Source organism: Panthera tigris, chromosome C2 (genome assembly GCF_018350195.1).
Source record: "Panthera tigris isolate Pti1 chromosome C2, P.tigris_Pti1_mat1.1, whole genome shotgun sequence".
Taxonomy (NCBI): domain Eukaryota; kingdom Metazoa; phylum Chordata; class Mammalia; order Carnivora; family Felidae; genus Panthera; species Panthera tigris.
In genome coordinates this window covers 24,263,311-24,279,278 of record NC_056668.1, presented here as the reverse complement: position 1 = coordinate 24,279,278, position 15,968 = coordinate 24,263,311, and the positions used below count along the sequence as shown (strand labels likewise).

Here is a 15,968-nt window from a genome sequence, read left to right as displayed (position 1 = left end):
AATCTCTAGGGTATCTGCAGTCACTTTTTGTTTGTTTGAAGTTAATAGGATTCACTGCCCTAAAAACACTGTACCTACAGACTTTGACAACATAACTTAAAATGAAAATCTCCCTTGTCTTCCTTAAGGTTGCATGTTGAAAGAATAAACAGTCCCCTGCAATAGCCAACATTGGTACCCGGTCTAAGTTTAAAGTCAAATAGCTAAACAGGACCAAAACAGGGCCAAGTGCATTGTAACTTAATAGTCAGCAAGTACAAACATCATTGAACAAAGAAAGTTGCAGGCACCAAATAAAACAAAGGCCCTCATCAGCATAAAAAGATTTACATTTGGTTGAAGGTGAGGTCAACACTCTGCCTGTGAATATGTATGCCAATCCTAGAAGCTAATGTGGAACCACAGAAACAAAAATTAAAAACCTTAAGTCTAACAACTACATGGAATGTAAAATTCAAAGCTTGAACTCACCCAGGAAATTCTCCAAAATCTAGAGCTAAAACTGCTTTTTGATGCACCAGGAAGATCTGTTGTAATGACTTGGTCACTTAGATTTGTGTTAACATACATAAAATTTAAAGTATACTTTTCTCCACTGCTCCTACTATGTCTGAATGTGGTTATGCTTAACTACTCAGCTCATGCACTAATCCATTAAAAATGATGAAATCTACTACCGTGACTTTTTCTGAGAACTCACACCATGTTAACAGTTAACACTTAATATAGCTTCCTAAGAATGCCCCAAGAGAAAACACTTTGTTCAGGTTGGTATTTGCTGTGACATAATACTAACAGAATATAATTTCCTCAGCCACTACTTCAAATATCTGAGTCTAACTTTTGTTCAATTTTGTTTTTTACATAGAATGTTTTTATTTACAAGATTTTAGATTTTTTAAAAATTTATTTATTTAAATTCCAGTTAGTTAACATACGGTGTTGTCTTGGCCTCAGGAGTAGAACCCCGAAGAATCTCTTACATATGACACCTAGTGTTCATCCTGAAAATTGCTCTCCTTAATACCCATCACCCACTTAACCCATCCCCCCACCCACCTCCCTTCCAGCAACCCTCAGTTTGTTTTCTGTATTTAAGAGTCTTTTATGGTTTGCCTCCCTCTCTGTTTTTATCTTATTTTTTCTTCCTCTTCCCTTCCCCTATGTTCATCTGTTAAGTTTCTCAAATTCCACATATGAGTGAAATTATATGATATCTGTCTTTCCCTGACTTATAACTTTTGCTCAAATTTTAACAATCTCATATCTGTATGCCAAAATCCTTGTTAAAATGTAGCTCCAATACACAGTTTAACAGTGCTTTTCCATGGGTATATCTGGACATTTTTATCAACAGAATAATTAAAGTCATGGTATTATGATTAGCCAAAGGTCTTTCTAGCAGAGCACTGATGAAGTCTGATTTAGCATATCATAACAAATGGCTTTCCAGAGACAGGAATAAAACACAATGATTTTTGTTCATGAAAGAGCTAACACCATATGCTAAAATGTCAAAATATAATCCAGAAAATTCAGGGTCTGTTAGAAGTCTTCCACTAATGACAACACTATGACAGGGTCTCCAGATAGATATACAGAGAAGGAACATTCAAGATGTGGTGGAAACCTCAGTTAACAGGGAAACAAAGCCTTGGAGCATAGAATACATCTAACAAAAACGGGGAACAGGGTAACAATGGCTATTCCTAAAGGACCACGGTTTCTCTGTATGGACCCAAACTCCCTACAAAATAAAATGTGCCTTAATTATTGCTTATTTAAAATTATACTTTTACAGAGCTGTTTAGTACCTGACACAGAAAAACAATCACATAGGGAAGCATTTGTTGGAGGTTTAACATGAAATCACACAAATAAAATTTGTATAAACAGAAATCCACATCGAGTCATGACACACAAAAGACAAAGTAAATACATAGAAAACTAATTGGCGGCTATCAGCAGTTGGACACAGTTGTGTCAGTTGTGTCTTGTACACGAGAAAGTCTTTTACAAAATAATCATTTTAGATCAACAGAAGGCCAGTCTTCACTGTCATCCTGCAAGATGGGTTACTTGAGCAAGCTCCTCTTGTTTTCTCCAACATCCTCCTTTAGTATGGCTGGTAATTGTTTTGGTGATCGCCACCCTCTCCAGACGCCTTGCCCTAAGTGTCTGTTGGCCACTGTAGTCTGCATATCCCTGTCCATATCCATAGTTCCCACAGTTATACCCAATATAATCCTAGTGGCCCTAGCCACAATAGTTTTGATTACCACCATAGGCACTACTGTAATTTCCATGTCTTTGATCATAATAGTTATTAAATCCTTGGTTCCAGTGTTGGTGCTGACTTCATCCATGAGAAGGCTTCTAGCACCACCTTGACCACTAGCTGCAGCCCCTCTTCCTCCTTCTTCTTGTTGCTGTTGCTGCTATATACCTCTTTGGGTTGTGCAATTGATTTCACACTTCCCAGAACCAAATCGATGATATCTGCTTTCTAACAGTTTCTTCACTGGCTCTTTGTCAGTACATGTGATAAAACAAAATCCTCTTCTTTCATTTGTTTTCATAGCTGTGGGAACATCAATATTTTCAATCTCTCTAAAGTCTCTGAAACATTTTTAAATTTGTTCTTCAGAAGTATCTGAGCTCAATCCACCCACAGAAACCTTTTTAGGGGGACTTCTTTTTCTTTTAAATCTTTAGCCTTGGGGCACCTAGGTGATTCAGTCAATGAAACGACTGACCCTTGATTTCAGCTCAGGTCATGACCTCATGGTTCATGGGATCTGGCCCCACGTTGGGCTCTGTGCTGATAGTGCGGAGCCTGCTTGGGATTCTCTCTCTCCCTCTCTTTCTGTTCTCCCCTACTCTTGTGCACATGCTCTCTTTCTCTTTCTCTTTCTCAAAATAAATAAATAAACATTTTCCAAAAGGTTTTAGACCTTTTGGGATCTATCAATTTCCCATCCAGTTTGTTTCTTTCAGTGCCAAAACTTTATCAACACTCGTAGCGTCTTTGAAAAGCACAAATCCAAATCCTCTTGATCTTCCAGTCACTGGGTCTGTTTTAACTGTGCAGTCTACAACTTCTCCAAATTGAGACAAATATTCAGTCAGGTCTTTCTTGCCTGTGTCGCAATAAACATTTTACTGTCATTCTGCTGGCGTTGATCTTGTATCCCTCTGCAAATTCCTCTATACTGATGTATTCATTCATGTTCTCCGTGGTGGCTGAGTTGTCCACTGCGGGTGCCGGCCACGTGGTCCAGGTCAGGCTGCAACAGCAGCTGTGGAGCCTTGTATGGAGCTAGGTTTAAAATGGCGGTGAAACTACGGACATACCACCCTGAACGCGCCCGAACTCGTCTAAAATGGTGGTGAAAGAGTTGTAGCTACTTTTATGAAAGATTATTTTCATTGTTTTATAAAAAAGAAACAGGTTGAGTAATGAATACATTAAGATAACTTTTGACAATCTAATAGATTGAAAGTGGTGACTGGATTTAAGGGGACTGTATGTAGTATTTTGGTTGGACTTATTTTCCCATCTTAGGATGACTCCCAAACTTCAATATTATGTCCAAATCCAAAAGCCTCCTGGATAATGTACATCTTAATGAGGGAGGAGAACATTGACTTACACCCTATCTAGCACATTTGTCTTCTAAAAATAAAATATTTTAAACATTTTTATCTTTCTTCCTGATCCCTCCTTCTGTATCTCCTGCCACATCTTTTCATTGGCTACTCATCAATCATCTCTGGAGTTTTTAATTAACCTGGTTCAAGTAACTGTCCCACACTTCCCATAATACTGCACTGAGCACTCCGCAAACTACAAGGTATCAACACTTTCAAGCAGAAGAAATGAAGCAAAACAGGTCATTTTTCCCCAGCTAATGTTTTTCTTCTAGCATGTTCTTTGGGATTTTTAGTTTATCTATCTCTAGAGAACTGCAGTGTAATGCCTCAAAATATATAATTCATACTTCTAGAGACTAACATACAGTAGATTGATAAATGTTTAACAGTAAGCTCGGTAAACAACAACAAGAAAAAACCCTGATTGTAACATTTGCCCATTTCTATGGTCTGATTATGCATCCCTGCTATGACGACTTTTGAACTACCAATGTGATATTATGATATTATTGAATGTAAAGTTAGAAGAAATGTGTTGTAGTACACTATTATGTATTTCCCCCGTATAGATTAAATAGACAAAATAACCTCAAGACCATACATGACAGTAAAATATAGTAAAATAATTAGGATGCAGTTTTCAGCCTTTATTACCTTTTAAAAATAATTCGAGTAAGTTTGTATAGCTTAACTTTCAAGGACAGCTGTATTTAATAACCAACTTGTAAAAACAGCTTTCATTATCCAGCACATGCTGGATCTAGCATACCACTGGTAGTAGATGTTTTTCATACCTTTTGCTAGTTTTCATTAAGTATCTGAAATGAACAGGTTATCACTTGGTTTTAGTGATTGAGCATTTTGAACAAAATGAAAATTGATTTAAACATTTACTACCTTCCTTTAAATTGACAAAAGAAAAAGCAGTGTCTAGAAAGAAAAAAAAAAAGCTGTGCCTAACAGACCTAGAAAATTTCTTGGCTCTTCCTCTATAGTGTCTATTTCATTTATGTTATTTTCATGTAAATATATTCATGAATTCCTTTTTAAAAATGTGAAACTGTATGAAATGAAAAGATAATGAAAGCAAGGGATTGCACTGTTAATTTATCTAGTAATTTCAGCTTGGATTAAACTTTTCTTGACAGTTGCCTCTCACCTGTTTTATTTGTGGAAATGAAGAGGACAAAAGTCAGGTGCCTTTCTTGGAGATGTGTACACATTGCTGAGTTCAATACAAAAGACGACACAGTGATAAAAGTGCTCGAAGTTTTAAAACCTTGAAGTGGAATGATATTTCTTGATTCATTTAAGATTACATTCTAAGATTCATTGTACAATTCACTCTCAGATTACACTATAGACAGGCTGCTGCTTTTTTGGGAAATTTGCTATGAGCCATTATATTCCACTATGGCTCATTTTCTTGGCCCTCTCTGGATAGATTAGCAATGGACACCTTTCCAAGTTGGCTCATTGTTGTATGTTTCCCTGAATTTGCAACTGGGACCAATTAGCCAGTTCACAAGGCTGGAATTATAACACATAACCTCAATATCAATACAGATAGACAGATTTGTCATGGGGTCTAGAGAAGCAAAGGCATTTCTAGAAGGGGAAATAAATAGATAAATAGGGAAACAGGGACAAAAGAGAAAGGCTAAGAGCTTTACAATGCTTGATTTCAGTTTCTTCCTAAATTTCCATGCATTTCTGCTTTGGGCTTCTATCAGGCATATTTAAGTTAGTTCTGTTATATATTTGAAAAGCACTGAATAACATATAAGGTTTAAGAGTATCTGTATTTCTGGCTCTGTTCATGTCAAAATGAACTACAGTGTCATTGATCTCTGCAGAAATGCACCGGTATGCATTTCATCCTGGTTCACTAATCCAGGTACAAGAATTTTAAAACAAGGAAAGAAACACAATACACTTTTAAATACATAGATTAGATGTGTTCTGGAAAGCAGTAAGAAAGTAACAAGGGAGTACCCTGTGTGTACCCCAGAAATAACGAATTCCCTGATCTCAGGATTACTCTTTGTGTTTTCCAGGCAGTATTTAGCCAGTGAGTCAGTTAATTAACATTTATCAATTACGAGCTGACAGGTAATACAGAAGGGTCAGAATGCAGAACATCATGTCTTCCCTGTACACAATCGGTTAAGTCTTGGGAAACAGTTACAAACACATGGACAAAGAGTTTGTAATAATAATAAACATAGCTCTTGACTCTTATTCTCTGTGGGTCATGCTATTCTTTTTCATCTTCAAATCCATTATTCTTCTCTATTTAAGGTATCTGTGCATTAAGACTAATATCCTTGAGGAGATAAAAGCCAAATGCAAAAGCAGATTTGATCACAAGTTACGCAGATGGTGGTGATTTGATTAGGAATTTGAGCACTGGGCTGTCATCTGCAATCTCTGTAGGACTTGACTTTTTCCCTCTCCTGTTGTGTTGTTGGACCACTTGTGGTGAATGATAGTTCAAAAAAATACAGATTGGTCAATACTGTAGTGATATACAACTCCCGATTTTTAAAATTCAATTTTCATTTTTCTTGTCTTCTCAACAAAATTATCAGTCACTTTTTCTTTCTAGCTTCCATCACAGTATAATTCTTATATATAATAATTTACAATTATCTAACATGCTGCCATCTGCCATTGTGGAAGAAAACTCTTTAATGCTTATCTGCTGAGAGTTATGAAATTATACTGATGATAATGTCTACATCAATCCATTATCTGTAGGTATTCTCTATAAGTGAGAAAGTGAAAATAAATTAACAGGAACAAAATGGTATATTGCACCTTTCAGACATGAGATTTCCATAAAGAAATGGGTTAAAGTCATAAGAACTTAGTAAGTGAAAAGGCAATATAGAACATTCTTATTTTCATACAATTACTTACTGAATCCTTAACCTGACTTAAAAAAAATTATATTAGCATATATTTGAGAAAGCATATTTGTAATTGATTCTATAATCTAGAAAATAATTTGCAGATACTATAATTTATATGGAACTGATAAATTATAGCAAAAATTTTAAAAATTTATAATGGGTAAATATATGATAATGTTCAATTTTCTTATATATCCACAGCTTAATTATTATACTCTATATTTTAATAATTTAAAAATAAGGATTTCACTGTTAAAATTTGCAAACTGGCTCTTGCCTTCAATCTAAGATCATGACCTTAACTATACTTTTAGAATATATTCTTGGTCATATGCCTATCTGTGTTTCAAGGTGGTGTCTTCTAAAAGTAATGTGGCCTCTTAGTTTCAGGAATAGTGCTCCTTATGTTCATAAAATATCTTAGCATCCTACAAAGATGTTGCATTCATAATCACTATGGCGCACAGGAATGCTTTCTAAGCACCTTCACCATCCTTGATGTGCTATCAAACTGAACCAATGATTATTGAAAAATGATTATTTCCTTCAAGATACCACCCTATTCAATTTGATAACTTATATTCTCATTGGTTCTTACAGAAGTTTTAGCAGCATTACCTTTATGCAAATCATTTCTCACCATTTCTAAAGGGCCAGAGCTCTCTGCGTCGCCTTTAACCATTCCAATGGGTCCTGTAACATCACTGCTAATTTTGAATGCTTTGCCTTTCTTTAGTGAGAAAGAACATCTTATGAAATGCAGAGTCCAAAAGTGGTTGTATTAGCTATGTATTGCAGCATAATAATATTGCCATAAATTTGGAAGCTTAAAATAACACCTATATATTGTCTCACTCTTTCTGCAAGTCAAGAGTCTTGTCTTTGGTTAGCTGGATACTCTGCTTTAGGGTCTTAAACAGGCAATCAAGGTGATGGTTAAGGCTGCAGTTTGCAGCCTCTTACGAGGTCTGACTGGGGAGAACCTACTTCCAAACACACGTGGTTGTTGACAGAATTCACTTCTTTTCAGGCTACTGGACTGAGATCTGATTTTTCTTGCTGATTTCTGACTACCCTCAGCTCTTTGACTTTTGATCTGAACATAGAAGCTTGCTTCTCCCAGGCCAACAAGGAAGAGTTTCTTCCCAATATGGGTGTTGCAGTTTTATCAACATAATCATGTATATGCGATCACATATACCCTATCAACTTTGCCATATTCTATCAGATTAAAGCTAGTCACAGGTCTGCCACACTCAAGGGGAAGTCATAGCATAAAGATGTGAATACCAGGAGGCAAGAATCATAGAGTTTACCTTACAACCTGTGTCTCACAAAGAACCTCATTCTCAAAAAGCTAGCTGAAAATCTACTATTTGGCCATATCACCTTTTCCTCAAGTTTGTCAACCTCTTAGGTTGTTGGCTGGGTTCATTGTGAGAAGATTGCATTGCCTGAAAGTTCACACAGCTAACCTCTGGAACATCTTGTAACATGGGATAATTCCTGTGAGGATATTGTTCTACAAATGTATTTATTTTTATTCTCGTTACTTTACAGTGGACAGATATCAGAACCTATCTGTGGTGACAGAATCAAACTATATTCAACATGTCTTCCTCATCAGATATTACTTCAGTGACTTACACTTTTCAGTTAAAATGGCTTTTTTTTTCATTTGGGGAACAGATGTGAACCATCTGTTTTTAATCAAAAATCCATATTAAATTACACCTTCAATTCTAGTGATAAGTAGGGAAACATCTTAAATGCAATTTGACTTGTGTATATGATTTCTTCATTAGATTTACCTCCTTTTAAATATGTCAAAACCTCATTATCTTGAATGCTGATGATGTGATGAAGGGATTAAGATTCTGCACACTGTATAAACTACGCAGAGCTATAGGAGCAAATCTGAATTACAAAAGCATGTGTTGAGAGGATCATTAAGTAATTTGGTCCATTTAACATTATATGCCCATGTGACTATTCCATACTTTGATACTTTTATATCTTGAAGCAAGAATAGATTTAAAACAACTTTTGAAATTATTATTCGTTTATCTTACTTTTGCCTATGTATCTCCTTCAAAAGTCATGGGTAAAAAAATCAGAAATCTTTAGGTATCTAATCCACATAATCTTCAAACAAAGATTTACCTTTGTTACCTTTGTTAAAGATTACCTTTAAAAGGTAAAGGAAATGCTTTTGTATGATGTGAAGAGTTTTATATTCTCTTCTATTTTTATGGGCAAAGTCACGGCCATGGAGGGAGAGCTTACCCTAAATGATTGAAAGCTTTTCCACCAAAGAGGTAATTTACCTTCTAATATCAGACACTCTAGACTATTACAGGCTCTTATCACAAAAATGTCTTCATCATTTAGGACGTAATGGAGGGAGATTCTTCTCCCCACTCATTGGATACAATGTCAGTACAGCTCTGTACTACCACAATTCCGGAGACACAAGTGAGAGAAAAAAACAAAGAGAAAGCAGATTAATGCAGCTGTGACAATTTCCCTTTTGGCAGTTTATGGTTCCGTCTGGGGAAAACACTGTTGTCTTTTTGATGCAACCTGTATAGTCTTGCTTTGCGGACATATTCACAGTCCGTTTCACAGCCCTGACTTGGCCCCAGAAACTCATATCTTTCCAAATCAGAGGCAAAAAGTCTTAGCAAGACTTTATCCATAATAGATGCAAACTTAAATTCTACCCAAATCACGTATATTTTTCTTTTGCTTTCATTAAAAAAAAATCATGTTAACAACATAGTGTATTCCAAAACATTCAAAGCACTGACTTTAGATAAAAAAGTAAGTTGAAAGAGATGATCTTTAGGACTGGAGCAGTAAATGTTGTAATAGTTTCAGATGTGTAGTTAGCTAGAACCAGCTGAATGTGTGCACGATCATCAGGCTTCAGGGGAAGCACCAAAAGAAAGTCTGCATGGGATGTGTGGCTCAACCAAGCAAGCAGACACTGGATTGATTTCCCTTACAGGCCAGAAAATCAGGAGAGACAACTCTGTGTAATGCCAAAGCCCAAGGAGCAGACAGGCAGAAAGACCTCACAACGTTAGTTATGATGAGTGAGTGATTAAGAGTGGTGTCAGTTATGAAACTGTTGCTCGTAATGCTGCCAAATGCTGAGAAAAGTTACCAGACAATGAGCCCACAGGCATAGAGAGACATCAGACTTCCAAATGCCTCCTTACTAAATAGATAAAGGCTATTAAAACCGTGCCAAATCTGACTTGTGCTCCTATCTGGTACAGAGGGGAGGGCTGGGGACAGCTTAATGGAGAGCTGGAAAACACACAACTCACTGGAAGATAAGAAATAACAATGCACGTGGCAGGAAAAAAAACACAGAAGATAATAGTAATAAGATAAGATAAGATGATAAGATAAAATAAAATAAAATAAATTAAATTAAAATAAAATAAAAAACAGTGTGCATGTTTATTGAGTGGAAACTACATGGCAGGGCTCCCTCTAACATTGGAGATGCATCCAAGTCCTGGCTTCTCACACTCAGGTGGAAGATCACAGACCATCAACAAAACAACTAAGTCAGTTATGCTGTGTCAGAAGAGAGTGCATTTCAGAAGAAAACTGAAGTAGACAAAGAAAATAGCCAGATGATTTGCATTTGTGGGGCTTAGGGATAGGACTGGATTTTCAACAGAGCTGTAGGCGTGGCCTCCTTGATAAGGTAACACAGAGCAAGCAAAGTGGCCAGGTTTCTGGAAATACAGTGGAACAGGCCAAGGGAGCGGCACTTGGCAAATGTCCTGAGAGCAGAACATGCCTGGGGAGGGAGCGGTGGCAACAGAGGCTCTGCTCTGAGATCCCACCTGGTGCATGCCAGAGCAGCAAGAGCCCAGTGTGGCTGGTGGAGAATGAGTGAACTGGGGAGTCACAGGGATGGGGTCAGAGATATAAGAGAAGCGAGTACAGATCATCGTGGCCCTCTTAAGCCATTGTTAGAACTGAGAGTTTGTTGTCTGAGAAATGAGAAAACATCGAAGTGCTTGAGAAGAAAAGTGAAATGATATGACATATGTTTAAGTCTCACGCCAGCTGCTGTATTGGATGATTTTTTTTTTCTTTTCAGAGCCTCCTAAACTTTCTGTATTGTTCTATATTGTGTTTAATTGTAATTAAAATTAAGCTTTCATTCCTTTTTTTTTCCCTTAAGGCTAGTGCCAAGAACTGGAACAAAAACTTCACCATTTTTGGGGACTCCAATAGAAAGTGTGGAAATAGTAAGACATTATCATTATAAAGTAACAGCAGCACTTACAAAAAGATAGGGCTATGGTAGTGGTCAAGTAAATGTTATATAAGTTTGGAATTGTATATATATCAATGTATTTTATTATTAATATATTATACTATATAAGTTATTAATATATATTATTAATATATAGAAGTATATTTTGCTGGTGTGTGTGTGTGTGTGTGTGTGTGTGTGTGTTTGCGTACCACCCTCTGGCAGCAGTAATTATTCAAATTATAAGCAATCTTTTGCAGAGAAGATAAGGAAGGGATATGGACTCAACCTATTACCTGAAAAAGGAAAAACTGTCAGGGATGCTCATCACACTCCTCCCACAGTCTTGAAATCCACAGAACACCCCTCAAGTCACTGTTTTGCTCTTTTGTATTATTGTTGTTCTGGAAAGCATGTGGAAGTCACAGGCTGTTATCATAGTCCATTGTGCTGAGGCAAGATTCTTCTGGAACTTTTGCATTCCCACCCAAAATGCAGATTATCTGTGAGGACAAACCAGGAGTGCATGGAATTCTTGCGAATTACCTGAGTCGTCTGTCTCCAACTAAAATTATCCCTGCTTTCTTTTAATGTTTCCATCCTCACAATACTAAATCCAGCACTGCATGGCCACACGTTGGTTGAGTTATAGTTGAGTATCTTGGCAAAGCCATAATGTCTGTCCTACTTAAGTTGTCAGTGTTTTTACTGAATAGTGAGTTCATATGTGGGTCATTACATAAGTAAAAATAAATGAACTAACCAACAGGTAAGTAACAGAGGGCTATGTTTGGACCCAGGAATGACAGGATGTCATAAACTAAAGATTATACTTAATTCTCTCCTGTGTAATTGAGGTCTATTCAAGAAAAAATGTTAAAAAACATTAAAAGTTAGGAAAAACCATTTGTTTGGCCTCAGCTATTTGGTGCACTGGACATTCTTCCCCATCATCATTAAAAGAATCTCAAAGAGCTCCCAGTCAGTATTCTCTAATTAAAAAAATAAAGTGAAAATTTTAATTAGAATGAAATTCATTTTGAAAATCAAGTTTATTTTTTATTCTGTGGTTTCTTTTATTAAAATAGTCTCAGGGGTGCCTGGGTGGCTCAGTCAGATAAGTGGCTGACTCTGGATTTCTGCTCAGGTCATGATCTCATGGTTCATGGGTTCAAGCTCTGTGTTGGGCTCTGATTCTGACAGCGTGAAGCCTGCTTGGGATTCTCTCTCTCCCTCTCTCTCTCTCTCTCTCTGTCTGCCTCTCCCTCACTCAAGTATTCTCTTTCTCCTCTCTCAAAAATAAACTTAAAGAACATTTTCAAAGATGAAAGACAATCTCTGAAAAAATGAAAGCAGTCACTTTTGCCCACATTATACTCTCCCTGGACATGTAAATTTATTAAAGTCAGTCAGGAATTAGGTAGCAGTGCTTTTTAATAAATAAGAAATCCAAGCCTGTCAAAGAAATTTATAAATTGTCATTAATATTAATTGAGTAAATTGACTAGCATTAATTGACTAAATTAAGTGTGAGTTTTTAAAATAATAAAGATTATACTTTTCCACTTTCATTCCAATCTTATGTGGGTATAGTCAGAGTCTAATCAATTCTCACATGTCACCCTCAGTGAAGATTTCTGAAAAAATTGTATGTCTGTGAAAGTTCTATTTTTGGTAATTACAAATGGAAAATGAGTATCCAGTTTGTGAATTTAAGGGCACTGTCATGAGAGAGTGAAAGTAACATGCTTCAACTGGTTAGCAAGTAATTCCCTCAAGATTTTCCTCAGCCGCTGGTGTTACTAAACACTTTCTTGTTCAGAAAACTAAAGCAGTTGAGGCAAAACGAATGAAGCCCTAATTTCAACTGAGAAAGGCTCACAGGTAAATCTCATGTGGTCTGTGCTTCTGAGGTAATAACCCTGTGGGTGATGAACAGGTTGCCTGGCCTCCCAAATCAGATTATAAGAACAGAAGAGGAATCGCTGAAAGGGGAATCTGTTTCTTCACATGCTGCCCTGCTTTGGTATGCAGTCACTGGGTTCTAAAGATGCTTTAAGACTTTATTAAAGAATGAATACCTGAAAATGGAAGCCAATGAACATCCAAATCATGTTCTGAGAGAAGTCAGTAAGACTTGCCAATTGCCAGCCTGCTATTCTTGTTTTCAGCTTTATTGAAGCTGAGAAATATGATTAAGAAACTTAAAAGTGCACGAGGTGGTGATATGATAAATGCATACATTCTGAAAGGATTCCTCTCATCTGGATAATTAATGCATCCATCACCTCATATATTTACCCCCTCTTTTTTTTTTTTTTGATTAAGAACATTCAAGCTCTACTCTTTTAGCAAATTTCAATTATACAATGCAGCCTTATCAGCTAGAATAGCCTTGTTCTACACTAGAGCCTCAGACCTTATTTATCTTACAACTGAAAGTTGGTACCCTTTTCCAACCTTTCCCTGTGTCCCCCACTTCCATCCCCCTGGCAACTGCTTCTATCCAGTCATCAGTCAGCATCACAGGAAAAATGCATAGGTTGTAAGTGATGCTTCCTTCATGAAAAACGGTGGGAAAATTGGTTAATGGAGTGAGTGCTGTTACAGGTTTCTTATTTACTGTACATTTATTAAAAAAAATAGAACTCATTTATTTTTTTATTTTTTTGTGTGTGGAACTAGGTCTTAGGTAGCCATTTACATTAAACCATGTGAGAAGGTTGTGGAAGGTTGGGAACAACTGCTTCATTTGAGCCTTATTTCTCTATCCATTGTCTCCAACAAGAATGGACCGTTTTCTCCAACAAGAATGGACCATGTACCAAAAAGAAATGATTTTGTTGGTAGGGTATTGAGTTACATCTTCACAGGATTCTCCACATGCGTATACCATATGTGTTCTTCTGGAGAATCCTCCAACATCCTTGTGGAAACCACACGAATCGGAGCACACTTCATGCTGCTGAAATCCCTGAACTGCTTGGAGAATGGCGGATGACTTTTCCTCTGAAGTATGTATACTGCTTACATTTTATGTTGCTAGAATTTTACTGGGAAGAGACAAACTCCCTTGGGTAGCTTGGGAGGTAGAGAAGGGAAAAATGAAAGAAATTCTAGCAACATTCAAAGGACATTATATCTCCTTTGGCACTTAGTTTTAAAGGTTTTATAAATGTTTTCCTCATTACTTTTTCATAATTCGTATCTTTCTTTCTTCCATTTCCTTTTACAATGACTAGATATTTCTATTTCTTTCTATATCTATCTCTATCTGTCTCTCTATTATCTGTCTATCTATCTATCTATCTATCTATCTATCTATTTCCAGAGTCTTTCTGAGAGAGAGAGAGCGAAAGAGAAATGGAGAGGGGGAGAGAAGAAACAGACTTCTTTGAGGCAGGGCAAAAAAGAGAAGAGAAAACTTGCTTACTTATTTATCTGTCAAACTCTGGTCTCAGTTTTGGTGGAGTCATCACTGCCCCAAATTTTCTTTTCTAAGTATCCTAGAGTCAGTCTCACCTAGAAATTCTCCCCCTAGAAATTCTCTTCTTCAGATGGTTTTGTTTTTTTGCCATAAGTCTAAGGAAACACCCTTTTCCTTGTCATGCACTAATGAAAATTGTCTCCTCTCATGGGTCAGTGAATGATAATTTCAGTTGCTAAGAGACAGATGCTACTCCAAAGAGTTAAGTAATAGGAAACAGGGTCTTTTTATTTTATATTTAAGATAGTTATGTGATATTAGCCACCATAATTTCTTAGCCTTCTGCTCTTTAAATAACTTTCCTTGGATTCTTTTTTTTTTCCCAGAAATATTAGCAGTGAAGGAGCTCTTCCTTGCTCAGTAATTCTACCACCTCCTAGTCTTTAAAGACACACCCCCAGAGAGGTTCATTCACAGTCAAGTACAGAAGACATTGCGTATTACTGTCTAGCTTCAGGCCCACTGAACAGCTGCACTTCTCCATACCTGACATGACTGACACTAGGATTTCATCCATAGCATTGCTTATTTTCTTTTTCAGAGCTCTGATAATCAGTCTCTTTTATTTCTGCAATCAAAACCTTTATAAATAGCAAGCATGCAAAACTTCTCATAATATAGAATTAGATATAAAAACTAAAAAAAAAAAAACCTCATGAATTTTTCCTGCCCATTGATGCAACATACTTAAATAATTTCTTGAGAAATTAGATGTATATGATACTACACAAGGGTGAGTCATTATGTCCGTCACTCTTCCTGATGAAGGAAGGATCTTCACAGGCAGATGGCAATGTAGCCTTGAACAGTAATACATGGTTTTCTAAAGGTCCCTTACTATCTCCTCCTCTTATATCCTGCTTACTCATTAAATCATATATTTTTATTTGAATTATTTTTTAAGTTTATTTATTTTGAAAGAGAGAGAGAGAGAGAGAGAGAGAGCATGCACAAGTGGGGGGAGGGGCAGAGAAAGAGGGAGAGATTGAGAATCCCAAGCAGGCTCCATGCTGTAAGCATGGAGATCTTACACAGAGCCCGACGTGGGGCTCAAATTCATGAACCGTGAGATCACGACCTGAGCTGAAACCAGGAGTCGGACGTTTAACCAACTGAGCCACCCAGGCGCCCCTCAAATCATTTTTTTTTTTTAAATTTTTATTAGGAAGACCTAACTCATATACTGAGCAAGGACAAAGTACAATTATTCTTTTTGCCTATCTTTCTATAATGATCTCGTGATCCTTAATTATTTTTCTTCAGCTTAAAAGGGTCACCTCTATTTCTGCTGTGGCAGAACATGGATATGTTACAGTGCTATAGACCTTTGAGTTATAACTTACTTTTATGTGATTTCCACGTTGGTCTGAATGCTCTCTGGGAAGAAATTCTTTAGAACAATGTGAAAACAAGATCTCTCATATTACCTTTCTTACAGGCTTAATCAATTCATTTTTTTTTCTATGAAAACATTAGAGATTCTTCTTGGTTATTGTAAAATATTCCTATTATAATGTTTTTTGAAATGCCAGGAATATTTAAAATGCAATAAAAAGGTACTTGCTTTGTAGAAAGTGTTTGAGTAGGAAAATATAAGAAAATATAATGATGTTTAAGATGAAGACGT

General features: G+C 36.6%; 1 pseudogene; it reads right to left on the bottom strand.

Moving 5' to 3' along the window:
- Positions 1-2,116: 2,116 nt before the first annotated feature.
- On the bottom strand, positions 2,117-10,543 carry LOC102968623 (annotated as a pseudogene).
- Between the last annotated feature and the right edge of the window lie 5,425 nt (positions 10,544-15,968).